The following is a 12,156-nucleotide window of genomic DNA, read 5'->3' on the forward strand; positions in this document are numbered from 1 at the left end:
TTTTTTCAAAAAAGTTATATAAATGACCAACAGGAGCATTAAAAAGTGCTCAACGTAAAAAACTCAGGGCAAAGTCATTATGTTGTTGTTGTTGTTGTTTACCTCTGAAAAACACAGCAAGATATTACTACCTCTTATAATACATACTACCCAAAAATTGAAACTAACAAATTTTGGTAAATATTGGGGAAAATGGGGAACTTATGCACTGTGATAGGGATATAAATTTGTATGGAAAACAGTATGGAGATTATTCATATTATTAAAAGTAAAATTACCATATGATTCAGTAATCCCACTTCTAGGTATATATCTAAAGGCAACGAAATCACTGTTCAAAGACATATCTGCACTCTTATGTTTATTATAAAATTATTAACTCTAAGCAAGAGATGGAAATAACTTCAGTATCCATTAATGGATGAAAGAATAAAATAAGTATGGTAAAAATATACTATGGAATACTACTTAACCATGAAAAATTAAGAAATACTGCCATTTACAACAGCATGGATGGATCTTGAAGGCGTTATACTAAGTGAAATATTTCAAAGATTGTATATATTTTTTAAATTTATGTATTATGATATCCCTTACATACAGAATCTGAGGAAAAGGCAAACTAATGGAAACTTAGAGTTGAGTTGACAAGAGGTGAACCTGGGTGGAATAAGGTGGTCAAAGGGTACAAACTTGCAACTATAATATGAAAAAGTTCTGGGGATCTAATGTACAGCATGATGATCATAGTTAATAATATATACATACATTTTTATTGTGCTTCCCTTTATTAAACTTTGCATATATCACATTCTTACAAGTTGAAAGTTTATAGCAATCTTGTATAAAAGAGGTCTGCTGCCACCATTTTTCTAACAACATTTGTTCATTTTGTGTCTCTCTGTCACATGTTGGTAATTCTTGCAATATTTCAAGTTTTTTCATTATTATTGTATTTGTTATGGTGATCTGTGATCAGTAATTATGACCCACTGAAAACTCAGAACTAGTTTACTTAAGGTATATACATGGTTTTTCTTAAAAAGCATAATGCTTTTGAACAGTACAGTATAGTGATTATTTTTTATATGCACTGGGAAACATAATTTTTTATTTGCACTGGGAAACCAAAAAAAAATAATAATTTGACTTAGTTTTTTGAGATAATCACTTTATTGAGGCAGTCTGGAACAAAACCCACAAGACCTCTGAAGTTTATCTCTACTATACTATATACATAAAAGTTGCTAAGAGAATAGATCTTAAAATTCCTTACGATACATGCATAAAAAACAGTGGCAACTATACAAGATAGTAGATGTATTAACATTTTTATATAGATTATATTGCAATAAAGATGTATACCAATTTATCAAATTGTACAAAATTTACACAATGTTAAAAGTTTGCAATGTTATAAGAAATCATTTCTTACATTTACAAATTATAATATGTCGTTTTTTTTCAATAAAGCTGGAAAAAACTTTTTGTAGAATTAATCTATTTTTCAAAAAAGGAAGTAAGGAAGTAGAAACTGCAACGAACTCTGAAATAATAGAATATAAAATCCATTTTCGTTATAGACACTGTGACAAAAACTATTACTTAGTTTACAATGAAGGAGTACTTATGAAGCATGAAGGATGGCCTATAAATAAGGCTGAAGGAGCTCAGTTTTAAGGTTTAAATTTAAAATCTTCTTTTGAAATACTAAACTGACCACCCATTTTTCCAAACATAAATGTCTTAACTGCATGAATTTATTTCATACAACTCTATAATCTAGTTTCATAAGAAAGCAGCATGCAAATTTTGAATTAGACAGACTTGCTTATTCAGTAAAGGATACTTCACTAAAAATAAATAGAAGAAAAATCAGCATATTTATTATGATAATTATTATTCATAATGAGATTCATATTGAATTAGGGAATATATATCCTCAGAGGGGGTAAAGTAAAATGAAATTTATTTTGGTAAATGTATCTGTGAATAGTCAATACAATGCCTCAATATAAATGAATATTACCATTTTGAACAATTTAATTACTATTATTAGAATTATTATAAGTATAAAAATAGCTATCATTTTAGCATGGAATATGAGACTCTCATGCTCCATGCTTCATCACATCCACACAACAACTCTGCATAATAAGTATTATCATCACCATTTCATGGGTGAAAAAACTGAGGCTAACACATTTAGATAACTGGTTTATGATTACATGGCTAGTAAAGATGCATCACACTAATTTAGGCTTTATGATTTCAGAATTGTATTCTTTCCACTGCACATTCTATTACTCTGTAAATACTTGGCTTGTTTTCATTTAGTTCTTTAATTTTATTCATGTGGTGATGGCTTAAAGCTTCATTTAAAGGAAGCTTAAAAAATTCATTTAACCAAAAGCTCCCAAGAATTAAAAATGTCATGGATCTAATGTAGACATGGATATCATTAGTTAATGGGTAACTATATATTTTCCACTCTAGTGAGATAACAATCAGAGTATTTTTCTATGTTTTAGACTCTCAGTGTTAAAAAGGACTTTGTTAAAATAGAAATATTTAGACAAAGGTGATCAAAAGTCTGGATCAGGTCACCTTAAGATAAATATGAGGAAACTGAGGAAACAAATGGAGATTTGAACACTGAGCTATGATATAATGAATGGTTTAAAGTATTTAGTAGAGCATAGAAAAGCCCTTTAAAGCCTGGTCTTAGCCTAGCATTGCAGCTTCTGGTATATTTGTCTATCTATCATCTACCTACCTATCTATCTATCTATCTATCTAGATATAAATTTGAAAACTTTTTTAACTTAAAGATTTTGAGAAATAGAACATAATCAGCACCATAGAAGATCTGTTTATGATAACAACCTAGCCCCTCCTCCCAGTTTGTTAATATTCTCTCTTATTTAATGTAACATTGTGCAAATAGACCACTACTGATCTGCCGTTATGAATGAAATAGCTATAATCATCTGTGTGCATATCCTGGTGAAAATATTCATTTAGTTCCATGTTGTATTTCTAGGAATGGACCAAATCTTTATTTAAGTTTTTTAAGTTTTCTAAATATTGTCCAACTTACCTCAAATGTTTTTATTATGGGCACTTTCATTCTTTCACATTCTTGCAAGACAATTTTACTGTTGCCCAATATGGTAAGTGTGTAATAGTATGTCATTTTAGGATTTAATTTATTTTTAATTTAATTCAATTTAATTCCAGATTCATAATAAAGATAAACAGTTTTTATATATGAGTGGCCATTTGGATTACCCTTTCTGTAAAGTACATGCTCAAATCTTTTGATTTGTGTCATACTGACTTCTTTAATAGATTTTCTGAATGAACTTTTAGCTGTGTAGGTCTTCTCTATTTTATTTTGAACTTGTTTTCATTTCAAAATCTTTATATTTATTTTCATAATCTGCTTTTATTTTGCTTTGTCTATTATCTATGTATCTATCTATTTATTTGCAAGCAAGAGAGAGCGAGCAAGTGAGAGCACAGGGAGGGATAGAAAAAGAAGGGGAAAGAATCTTAAGCAGGCTCCACGCTCAGCACAGAGCCCAACTCTGGGCTCTATTTCACAACCCTGACATCATGACCTGAGCCAAAATGAAAGAAATAAAATACAATTAAGGTGTTAAAAAAAAAAGGAAAAAGAATTGGAGGTTTAATTAAGTGAGCCACCCAGGCACCCCTGTGGTATCTTAAATTAGCTGTCATATCTTTAAAGTTCTAGAGCATCCATTTGGTTCATTTATAAAACCTTTCTCAATATTTTTAGTTTCAGTTTTTGTTCAATTTGCTTCCCCTCTCATTTCTTTGAGCAGAGTAATCAAGCCATTTTACAATCTTTATTGATCATTTTAACATCATACTTAATCCCATTTTGTCTATCAAATCTTGTTAATGGTTTTTCTTTGTGTGGCTTGTTACATTTTGCTATGTTCAAGACATTATATTTGAAACTCTTATTGAGTAGGGATAATTAAGAGCTATAATAATGGTATGGTCCTCCTTGGCAGGATTTTATCTTATATTGGAGACTCTACAAGACAATCATACTCCAAATTCAGTGATTGACTTTCTCAGTTTACACAGAAGGCAAGGTAGGCTATAGTCTTATTTCTGCTTCTCCTTGTGCTTTGGGGATCTCAACTTAAATTTGGGTTGTACCAAAGTCCTCAAATTTGATTGCTGCTGGATTTTGAATTTTGTTTCTCTAGTATCAAGAGTCTATTAACAACACAGCTCAGTGTGTTTTAGCAGTTTCAAATGCTCTCATAGCTAAAATGGCTTCAGGGCATATATCTCTAGGCTCTCATTGTATTTCGTATTTTGGCACAGTAATCCCACCCTTGATTTTTATAATCATTCTGATATTTTTAACTTTAAAAGCTATTTTGTCTGGATTATTAGTTGTCTTAAGTAGGAGTTTTTAGATCACCATTACTAGAAGCAACAACAAATATACATGAAAATGTCTGCAGTAGTTTATCACATCTTTATGGCTTTGAACTTCCATAAGCTGAGGCATCCTTCTCTAATCACTTAGGCAAACTCCAATTTACCCTTTAAAACAACACAAGAATTGCTTCATTTAAGAACATGTTCAGGGATGACTCTTCCCCACTGTTCTTACCAACATTCCCACACACTCTTTGCTACCCACACCTTGTTTATGAACTTTCATTAGGTATATCAGCGTGACCAGAATTTTGCTCTATTGTATTTTTGTCCTTTAGAGCTTTAATTAAATATGAATTCCATAAAAAGTCTGTCCCTTTTCTTTCAAACTTGGGTTAGTTATTTCTTCTCATTCTTTGTCAGAAGTTACTTTATTAGAGAAACTTATAGCTCTATTGTGACTTTGGAGCCTTTACAGTTTTTTGACTGGAAAAATCACCCATCCCTAAGATTTTTACACAGCTTCCTAGCTGATATTATTCAGAAATCTGTTCAAAACAGACTTTTTCAGGGAGGCCCTTTCGGACCACTCAGTTAAAAAGCCTCTTCTCAATCACTGCTCTTTTTAAAATGTGCTTATTTAGTTCAAATATGCATCACTATTAAAGAAAAACCAGTACGATTTTTTTTTTTTAAAGTTGGCTTACCTATTATCTATCTCTCCCACTAAAATGATTTCTCTGTGCTGGGGTTTTGTTGTTCTCATCTTAAACCAGGCACTCAGTAAATTGTCTCTGAATGATTGAATTGTTTGACTCCCTTGCTAGATTCTCAACTTCATGAGGCCAAGGATTGTTCTATTCAGTTCTTCTTTATCCTCCATGTCTGTTATATTGCAGTCAATTACGTGACTAATGGGAAAAATCACAGAAAGAGTTAAAACAACAGAAAAACCCTGTAGGTTCAATAACATAAAGCTTTCTAAAATTATTTAGCCCAGGAATTGAATACTGGCTGCACTTTTGATTTTTTTTAAATGGTATTGAATTTAATTTAAATGGAAATACTTGAATGGTAGAATAATAAAAAAATTATAAAAGCAACTTGCTCCTTAAAGTAAGAATTATATAGGGCATCTCTTCTAGAAGCAAAATTTTCAAATGTCAAACATCTGAAAGCATAGTAGGAGAAGTAAGAGTGTGAATTGTATTTCAATGCTCTTTTCTTTATATTCAGCAAACAGCTTCATTCACACCTTTCCAATTTTTTCAACTCTTTTGACAAAGCCTTAAGAGGAGTTACTGCTGATGACAACCATCACAGCCTAACAGGAGAAATTTTATAAAGAAAAATAATAGCATGTTTTTCCCAAGTTGTTAAGGATATGGTGAAGCTCTGTCGGATTCAAAAGAGGAATGTGCAATTCCATGCTATATATCATAATAACTTATTTTAATAGTGGCTTTGCAATTTTTCAGATATATCCATTTACTGAAACCACTATCAAATAAACAAAACAAACAAATTAACAGGGGTTCGAGACAGAAGTTATCTAATCTAAAAATAGCACATGTTCACAGAATACACAACACATATCCCAAGTACTACTATAGGTTTCAAGTAATAATCAAAACAATAGTAAAAATGATTCAGACCCTACCAGTCAAATCATAAATGGGACCTTAACTGTAAATCCTTATCTTTAGATCAAAGCGCATAATTGGGTGCTGAAGATACATTATAGAACTAATATGTTATAGAACTCCTCTGAAATGAGTAATTTATTCCATCACTTTTCCTGCACAGCTGCTGACCCATGTTTTGGTTCCTGGAAATAGCTGCTATCCTGTCATACTTCTTAAAAGCACATATATTGATAACTCTACTCATTCCTCCATTCCTCTGTGACTGTCACTGTGTTAAAATGTGGAGTCAGCTGACTCACTTGTGGTGGTAATAAAGTAGATGAGTTTGCAAAGTATTTTGTTATTTCTAAAAATGCAAAAACCAAATTACATTGAAATCATTAGGGGTGTTTCAGGGAGAGCTGTAGGATGTGGTTTCTTGTGTAATCCACAGAGATTAGCTCCAACACATATTTAAACTCTCTTCTAGGAGCAACCTTAGTGGTAAAACAAGAAGATAAACAGATGTATACACACCCTGGCACAAAATTATCACTTATGTTTGGCTTCCTAGTCTCCTCGTGTTACTTATTTATCTTAACTTCTCTCTGAAATCAGGGAACACAGAATCTCAATCAGTTGACATTTTTCTACTGAATGACCCAATAGTGTGATCATACCCCTAAGACTTTTTTAAATTATTTCACTCAAAATCCCATATCTGCTTTGCTTCCTCATCTGAGTACACTGTAATTTGATTTCAAAATGAGGACAGTTGTCAGTAATGCCACATTCATTAATCTATTTTACAATTCCATGTACTTAGAACTATGAAGATATGTTAATAACATCCATTCCAATAAGCCACCCTAAATTTATTATCATGAAACAAGACCTCAAGAAAGAGAATTCAAAATCATCCATGTATTTGCAACTTATTGCAATAAAGTCTTTATCAATAGACTTCCCTGTGCACATGGTGGTCAAATTGCTGGTGAAAACCAGCCAGATCTATTACAAGCTTTCTCATGGCTTCTAGGTAACCCAAGTGAGCCTTTATTGATACTGGGAAGGGATAAAGCAGGGAAGGGATAAACAGTGGTGTAAGAATTGGCTAGACAAAAGTAATGACTCTCATTACAAAGTGAGTATTTTAAAGCAAAAGAGCCTGTTGGGTATATTGTTTTATAAAATAGTGGTTTTTTTTATTAACTTTTAAAAATTCAATTAGTTAACATATAGTGTACCATTACTTTCAAATGTAGATTTCAGTTATTCATCCATAGCATATAATAGCTAATGCTCAGTACTTACTGTTATAGCTTCTTGAAAGCAGAATTTTAACCCACTGAGCCACCCAGGCGCCCTTGAAAGCAAACTTTTAGATCACATTTTCTGATTACTTCCATGTAGTACAACACTTTCCTGCTAGCAACCTTCAAAACATACAGTTTGTTAGAGGGATTTCTTTAATAATAAATAAATAGGAATTTATTTAAATTTATAAATATATAAAATAAATAGGAATTTATTTAAATTTATTTAAATATTGCACACTGTTTCACTGTTCATAAATAAGGTAATGATATTATAGCCATTAGTTGGTAGCACTGATATATCACTTTCTTTTTACTCCTCAGTGCATTCTCTTTACACAAAATAGATATATATTTTAAAAGAATCTGAATCTGTGGCAAACTTTTAAAAAACCCTATACAGTAAAGTTTATCATTTTAAGTAATCTCAATTATCTTCCTCAATTGTGATAGTATATCCTTCTATCTAGGCCAGATATTGTATGAGGGATTTGAAGAGACATACTTTTCTAAATTTCACTTTTCTCATCTGCAAAATGCTTATCAGGATCCTACAATAAAATACACTTACAATTTTTAGATGAAAATTTATTTACTTATTTTAAGATTTTATTTCTTTATCAGAGAGAGTGGGCGAGAGAGCAAGCACAGGCAGAATGGCAGGCAGAAGCAGAGGGAGAAGCAGGCTCCCGGCCGAGCAAGGAGCCCGATGCGGGACTCAATCCCAGGATGCTGGGATCATGACCTGAGCCAAAGGCAGCTGCTTAACCAACTGAGCCACCCAGGCGTCCCTTTTGATGAAAATTTAATCTGTATAAACAATATATTTGCTGTAATGCGTGGTTCATGGAAAACATCTTAATTAATTGTAAGCAACAACAGTATTAGAAATTAAGTAAATGTTTCTATAATATTTAAAGTTTTAACACATAATGCCAGTGCTTTGCCTTATTTTCTCAAATCCCTTTACCACTTTCACTGACAGAGTCAAATGTACTTTTTCTACTAGTAGCCAGCTCTTTGTCTTTTGTCAGAAAGATGCCCTTGTGAATTATTTATAATAGAGATATTAGCAATAATAATAATAATAATAATAATAATAAGTAGCAATGAAAATGTTAAAAAAAGTTTTCTTAACTAATTAGGGTTCTTAGACATCAGTTAGAGGGACCACCTCTGGCAAGCAAATTAATCTGCAAAACATTCCCAGAATTAACAAGTCAATCAGATACAGGGTTGTCCGTAGACTGAAAGGTGAAGCAAAAGGACTAGGTTTGGAAAATAGGTAAGGACAGTGAAAAAAATGATCAAATTTTTAGGCAAAATAAATTCTTAGGTGTCCTTTCAATGGAGTCCTGGGCATTATGTAGCAGAAACTCTGGAGATTATCTCAATCCATTGGAATCACCCCGTTTATTAGCTTGCTATTGACAAAGTTATTTACAAACTGTAGAGCAAGAGGTTATAATGTAGAAAACTGATGGTAATGCACAAGATTCTTGTTAACAATAATGCAAGTTAGTGATTTTTCATTAGAAAACATAAATTCTATATCCCAAATTATGGGCCCAGAGCACTACTGCTGCACAACTCTGCTTATATCCCAAATAACCATGTGAACTAGTTTTAATATCTGCTTCTCTTATTACTTTTTGAATAAAAATTCCTGACACTAGTATTTTATAATTGTGTGATAATGATGCATTTAATTTCTTGGAGAACAAAACACACTTTAGCATAGCTAGGTTCGTTCACAGAACCAGCCTTGATAACACACTTCTATAAGTTAGAAATGATGTAATAAATGTAGAATATTGGGCACTTGTTTGGTATTCTTTGCCATGTTTTGCACTATCTAAAAAGAGATCAGTGAACTTGGACTGGAGTTAGTAGACATGGAAGAAAATAAAATATTACAGAGAAGAATACTCTGTGGTCCACAACCTAAACGGGCTGGGATTCCCATCATTTGGATCCCTGTAGCTTTACAAAAGTCAATTAAATTTTTGTATCTCCGATTAAAGTTGATCCCCCAGTACTTTTTCAAATATCTCTTGTAAAGTATTGTTTCCCAGAAAAAAAAGGATTTTGCACATGTATCTGCCTTTGTCTCTGATCATGATCTCAGTCAGGATCCTGGGATCGAGCCCCATATCGGGCTTCCTGCTCATTACGGAATATACTTCTCAGTCTCTCTCTGCCGCTACATCCCCCTGCCCCACTCATGCTCTCTCTCTCTCTCAAATAAATAAATACAATCTTTAATTTTTTAATTAAAAATAAGATAAATAAAATAAAAAGTCTGGTCTTACTGCCCCATTTAGCTCCTTTTTTTTTTCAGTTGTATTTAAAGCAGCATGAGAGAACATGAGGCTCTCAAACTTAAAAAAAAAAAAAGGAAAAAATTGAGTTTTGTTAGGATTTAAGATCTTGTCTGCTAGACAAAAATGTTGGCTTTGTTAACATGTGAAAATTAACAAAAGAGAATAAGATAGAACTCTAATAATTTTTGTAGAAATTAAAAATTTCCTCCAACCCAATTACATACAGACCCATTAAGTAAATTCATTCCAATGTCCCAAACCGACCTTTTCTAATAGTTATGCATCCGTGTAAACAGGGTCAACCCAAGGAATGAATAAATATTATTATTTTTTTCCTGTCTCTTCCACAGTCACATCTGGGTAGATTGGTAGCAAGCCAATTATCTATCTTATAAGACATGATATCATAAGGAAGGGTATTCTGTCCATTTGGAACAACTGAAAATCGTTGTAATTTTATCTTGGTGCAGTAACTTGAGATGGCACAGTGTGGGTTATGAATATATTTTATTTTTTTTACTGGGAAGAAGAGATTATAGAGATATTGGTTATCCAAGAGAAACTGACAGGTGTTGATAGTTGCCAGGTCAATATCCATTTACTTTTTCCTTTAATATCAGAAAGCACTGAGGGATTGACAACAAGGAAATTTAAAACAACATCAAATATTTTATTGTCTCTTTTCTAGTTACATTGTAACCATATGACAAAGTATCAGTCGTACAAGATATCATTCTCTTTTACCTCTATCTTTCTGCCAGAAATGTGGGCTTAATAGTGAGAACTCCAACAGCAATTTTTGCAACTGTGAATAAAAAGCCATGAAAACCTCTAAGATACTTCACTTGACTTTCTTAGGACTCTGAACCAACACCAGAAAACACTCTCTGTAGTCTTCTTGTTAAATGAAAAAATATGGTTAAACCACTTTTGACAGTCTACTACATACAGCAAAATGTAAATCTTAATTGAAATATGTCCTCTCAGCTGTGCTTAAGCAACTGAGTCCTGAGCTTTTCAGGTTTTCAGTCTGAAAGAGTACACCTCTGGTGCTCTGAAAGGGAAGAGAAAGGACACCCTGTTCTCCATATAAATTAAAGAAGAGAAATCTGTGCATTTAAGTGGGCCATATAAAATTTATCAAGCAATTATCTCCTAACTCCTTCCTATCCAAATTACCTGATATGCTCTCCCTACTCCTTTAATCCACGTTACTGCCTTTTCCAGGATTCTGTATCACATCACAACATGTCTTCTGTTATTTCCTTCTTGCAAGCTAGTTTTGTTTTCTCCATCTAAAAAAATCAACAATCATTGTGTATTTCAATTCCCATTTTCCTCAAATGCATTGATTCTTCTTATCTATTACTCTTTTCTCATACTCAGTGTCTTTGTCTTTATGGGGTTTGTACTTTGCTTTACCCCATCCTTTACTGCCCTTATATAATCAAATCTAATAACTTCTTAGAGAAAGTTAAAAATTCCTGCATAGCCACACGTGAACACAAAGTCACTGATTTTTAGCAAACCTATAAGATAGTCAGACATCCATTCAATTTCTTTTTTTAAAGATTTTATTTATTTATTTATTTGACAGAGAGAGATGACAAGCAGGCAGAGAGGCAGGCAGAGAGAGAGGAGGAAGCAGGCTCCCTGCTGAGCAGAGAGCCTGATTTGGGGCTCGGTCCCAGGACCCTGGGATCATGACCTGAGTCGAAGACAGTGGCTTAACCCACTGAGCCACCCAGGCGTCCCTCCATTCAATTTCTTAACTGAGTCTCAAATGCATCCTGAGTTCTAACCTAAACCTAAGTTCTACTTCTTACACGTTGTTCTATGACCAAATTCTTTCAGTTCAGTATTTTGTAACATGTAAATATTACTCAATTGATGCTTTGTTTGTGTATTTCTATGAAAATAATTTGAATGATTTATTGTTATATTTATAGATTTATAATCAAAGTTTCATCAGTTGAAGTTTTTGGAAATTTCAGATATAATGATTAACCTAAAATGATACTGCCTCAAATCCCTCTGATATCAAGGCCCAACACCTGATTATAGCCAAACCTGTGGTGGATAGTTCCATGGGAAATTGCAGCTACTTAACACTGATAGCATCTCATGTTCTCTCTCTCATTTTAGAATGTCTCCAACACAACCCAAAAGTGTAGGAGAGTTAATGTCCTCTGAGGACAGCTCTCAGTGAAGTGGAAATAAGAACCATAGGTAAAATTGTCAGTTTTCAGGTCTTCATGAGGACAACTTAAAGAAGTTTCTTAGGACCTTTCAGTAAAAGCAAGCCTTCATTTTCTATCCACAACAATTATATCAACAATGTACCTCTTTGACAAAGTTGCTTCTTCACTGTATCACTTTCCCATTCTTTTCTACCTTGGGTAATCTCCCAGATAAACTAACAGTACTCAAATCCTTTGTCCTACTCTTTGCTCTCAGGATAAA

The 12,156-nt window shown here is 32.8% G+C and overlaps 1 long non-coding RNA gene across 1 annotated transcript in view; it reads right to left on the reverse strand.

Annotated features, from left to right (window-relative positions):
* Positions 1–10,852: 10,852 nt before the first annotated feature.
* Positions 10,853–12,156, reverse strand: part of LOC131819864 (uncharacterized) — a 34,665-nt gene continuing 33,361 nt past the window's right edge. Inside the window, exon 3 of the long non-coding RNA XR_009349358.1 lies at positions 10,853–10,988. This is a non-coding gene — a long non-coding RNA (uncharacterized LOC131819864). The remainder of the gene's footprint in view (positions 10,989–12,156) is intronic.

Source organism: Mustela lutreola, chromosome 17, assembly GCF_030435805.1.
Source record: "Mustela lutreola isolate mMusLut2 chromosome 17, mMusLut2.pri, whole genome shotgun sequence".
NCBI lineage: Eukaryota > Metazoa > Chordata > Mammalia > Carnivora > Mustelidae > Mustela > Mustela lutreola.